This window comes from Haemaphysalis longicornis, unplaced genomic scaffold (genome assembly GCF_048455015.1).
Source record: "Haemaphysalis longicornis isolate Haplotype H1 unplaced genomic scaffold, Haemaphysalis longicornis Haplotype H1 scaffold_5, whole genome shotgun sequence".
NCBI classification, from domain to species: Eukaryota; Metazoa; Arthropoda; class Arachnida; order Ixodida; family Ixodidae; genus Haemaphysalis; species Haemaphysalis longicornis.
In genome coordinates, this window is record NW_027526385.1 from 109,019,285 (window position 1) to 109,023,395 (window position 4,111).

Genomic DNA, 4,111 nt, shown 5'->3' on the forward strand with positions numbered 1-4,111 from the left:
CCAACCCTTTGACACATACTCTGCTACCTTCTGCAACGTCACATCGGCCTTCGTTGCCAGCTGCACGGTTTCTTTATCGACTACTGATGTTACTAGTGACACTATCTCTTCCTCCTTAACAAGTTCTTGACCGGTCTGAATGGGTAATCTCGATAGAGCGTCAGCCACCAGATTTTCTGACCCTTTGCAATACTCTATGTCAAAATTGTAGTACAGCAAACGAGCTGACCACCGTGAAATCATCAAAGGTCTCCGACCTGAGTCTCCTGCGGCTAACAAAGCCACTATAGCCTGATGGTCAGTCCTAAGTGTGAACCGTCTGCCCCAAAGAAAAATGTGCCACTTTTCGCACGCGAACAAACAAGCCAGCGCTTCGCGCTCTCCCACAGAGTATTTTCTCTCAGTCTCCGACAAAGTTCTAGATGCAAAGGCTATGGTTTCAAGCCGAGAACCATACCGCTGCTGTAGTACCGCGCCAATTCCCACATCAGATGCGTCGGTAGTAACTATACTACAGGCAAGTCAGGATTAAAGACCTTCACAACCGGAGAACATGTGAGGCACGCTTTCAACTGATCGAAACTGCGCTGAGCATCATCAGACCAACAAAATGTCTGACCCTTCCTGAGCATGAGGCGAAGTGGTTTAACTATCTCTGCATAGTTCTTTATGAACTTAGCATAGTATCCTGCAAGACCTAAAAATGATTGCAGTGACTTTATGTCCGTAGGAGCGGGAGCATGAACTATAGCTTTTACTTTGCTCTCCAAAGGTGAGATGCCCTCAGCCGAAATCTTGTGACCCAAAAAATCAAGTTCCTTGACCGAAAAAAGACATTTGTCGTTCAACTTTTTGCCACTGTTTGCTATACATGTTAAGACTTCAACCAGGCTCGCGTCATGCTCAGCTTGAGTCTTTCCCCACACAAGAATATCATCAAGATAGCAAACAACATTTTTGCAATTTTTTAAGATCTGAGACATCATTTTTTGAAGAACCGCAGGCGCCGACGCCAGACCAAAACACACCCTCTTAAACCTGAATAAACCTTCATGAGTCACGAAAGTAGTTAAGTCCCTACTGCCCTCTTCCAGCAACAACTGATGATAAGCCGACGCCAAGTCAAGCTTAGAAAAACAAACAGCACCATGAAACATCTGCAACAGCTCTTCAACATGCGGTAAAGGATACCCATCAATGATAATTGCCTTATTCGGTTCCCGGAGGTCCACACACAGCCGAATGTCCCCGTTCTTTTTCCGGACGACGACGAGTGGCGAAACCCACTCCGAGGCGTCGACACGCTCAATGACATCATTGTCCTCGAGGCGTCGCAGCTCGCTGGACACTGGATCACGGAGAGCAAGGGGCAATCTTCGTAGCTTAGATGCAACTGGAGTCACACCTGGCCGCCGTTGGATCTTATGCGAGACGTCCTTGACAAGACCCATCTCGCCGTTGAAGAGATGTTCGAAACCCGGGGGCACGTTCACGGGACACTGCACTGCACACACCGATGCTAGTCGACACGTAAGAGACGCACCGTCGATCTGAATGCCCAGTTGCTGGATGGCGTCGAGCCCCAAAAGAGATGTCCCTTTGTCGGTGACGTAGAATGTGACGGAGCAAGACCGTTGCAAGACTTGAACAGGAGCTTGAAATGAGCCGTGGATGCCGATACGTTGTTTGGAAAAATTCCACAAGTTGACGGAAGCCTTGGACAGCGCATGCTGTTTACTGAAGTGACGCTTGAAATCTTCGACAGTCAGCAACGACACGGATGCTCCGGTATCGACTAAGAGTTGCATGGTCACTCCGCTGACTTCGGCTTGAACGACTAAGTCCTTTCTTGGAGGATTGTTGACGCTGACTTCAGCTTGGACGACTAAGTCCTTTCTAGAAGAAGTGCTGACTGTTAAGACGGAAGATCTTGCGGGTGCGTTGATCTCCGTGGATGCTGGATGCTCTACAGGTTCCGGTGTCGAAGCGGATCCCGTAGCTTCCTTCGAAGAAACTCGATGCACTGGTGCCGGCTTACGGCACATCGATGCGAAATGTCCCCACTTATTACAAGAGTTGCAGCGCCGATTTCGGGCTGGACAATTTTGAAATGCTGAATTATGCCATTTATTTCCGCATCGTTCGCACAACTGAAGCTTGCCTGCAAACTTCTTCTGCTGAACTGTACCGCGGAACTCTACAGCTGACTGCGGATGGAAACGTCCATCTTGGAGGCCACCATCTTGCCTTCCCGAACCCGGTGGAATGACGTCACGGCCTCCCCGGCTGGCCAGGCCATCTTGAATTCCTGTGCCGCCATCTTGAGCGCGCCGGCCTCCCCGGCGGCCCATGCCATCTTGATTTTCCACGCCGCCATCTTGAGCGCGGCGGCTTCCCCGACTGTCATCTTCCGCGACGCCACCTTCTCCTCGTCGACCTACTGCTTGTACTTGATGATGCGAACCGAAGGCTTGGTTCGCCAACGACAAAGATTCAAAACTCCGACCAATCTCTTCAGCTTTCTCCAAAGACAACCTTTCGCCATGTGCGAGCAGCTTTTCTCTAACCTGGGGGTTAGACGTTCCATGTATGATTTGATCTCGGACGCGCTCCGCGTACGTCAGCCCGAACTTGCAACGTACGGCTTTCTCCTTTAGAGCGGTCACGTATTCTAAAAAACTTTCCCCCTGAAATTGACGACGGCTTGTGAACTCATGTCGTTCAACAAGCGTATTTGTGGACGCAGCGAAGAGCCGGTCCAGCTGCTCCAAAAGTTGGTCGAATTTCGAAATGGCCGGAGCCGAGGATGCGGTCACACTACAGTCGGTCGCGGAGTCGGTCACGATAGGGCTGGTTACATGAGCGTCGGTCACGTTACTGGCGGCGTCCCTCCTTGCTTCGTCCTGCTCCGCCTCAGCAAAATACCTTCGTTGCCCCTCCCTACCCAAAGCACTGACGAGCGCCGACGCGCGTCGTCCGTCATTCCAGTCGCTGCCGCCAGCCGCCTCGAGATGGGCCTGAAACAATTTTTTCCAGTTATGCCACGGAATCGGAGGCGGCCCCGGCAATTCGAGGAAAACGGGCAGGTTATCGAAGAGGCCCATGCTGCCAAGCAGGAAGGAGAGAGATGCAGGAGCAGAAGCAGAAGAACGAAGTAGGGCGAGGCCTAAACGACGGTTCGACAAGCGTCAGCACAAAGAACGCTAGGCCTCGCGACGCCAGACGCGCCGGACAGTCACACTCGAGCGAGGTCAAACGCACTCACGTTTTCATTCTGCCGGACCCGTCGACGATGTCGTCGCAGCAGAAGAAAAGCATCCCATCCTCGTCGCCAAAAAGATGTTGTGTCGTGGGCGACGGCGAGCGGCCTCGGCAGCGACGGGAGCGAAGGCCGGCCGCCGGGCCCACCCACAAGCCCAAGAAGAAAGAGTGCGGCCTGCTCGTACCAAGACCAGAACCCAAAGAGAACGTTTATTTTTCAACAAGACGACACCGAGACGCATACGCACGTGACCCGTCACGTGCGACCACAGCAACGACATCTAGTTACAATTAATACAACCAAGCGCACACAGTGAGCGGGCGCTCCACTAGAGGGCGCCACTACACCACATCATCTTCCCGTGCAAAAGAAGTTCGCGCACACTGCGAAATACGCCACTACACCACAGTAGAGGTGCGTCGTGAAGCAATGTCTTGTACCAGCATCTCCCGTTGTGAAGATGAACACGGCGCGGTGGGTGCATAAATGGCGCTTAAGTCCACGGATGCTGTTTGTTTGAAGGGAGGTAACAGTGGTGTGTTCAGGCACCAGCCCGGTGCTTGCGTACAGCAGGGAAGCGGCGTATGGGCAATAGACTGCTGGGGTGTGAGGCGCAGTCGTTCATCGTTGCCGCTGAGCCGCCGTCCGTTGGGCATAGCGTGGTCGTGGTAGTAGTGTCGTCCCGGGGCGGTACCGCCGACGCCAGCATGCTGGTGCTAGGAACGAGGCCCTCGACTGGGGTGGTGCAAGGCTAAACGGCTGGGGCGGGTTGTTTGAGGTACCGACCATAGCGCGCGACCAGGACTGCTCTGAGCTCGTCGTAGGGCTAGGCTCCGTGCTTAGGCAGGG

The 4,111-nt window shown here is 53.2% G+C and overlaps 1 long non-coding RNA gene across 1 annotated transcript; it reads right to left on the minus strand.

The window, feature by feature from the left end:
- Positions 1 to 660: 660 nt before the first annotated feature.
- Positions 661 to 3,636, minus strand: LOC144139362 (uncharacterized). Its single transcript, XR_013316163.1, has 2 exons — positions 3,266 to 3,636; positions 661 to 3,017 (listed from the first exon to the last, which is right to left on the minus strand). It is a non-coding gene; the product is annotated as an uncharacterized LOC144139362 (long non-coding RNA).
- Positions 3,637 to 4,111: the final 475 nt, after the last annotated feature.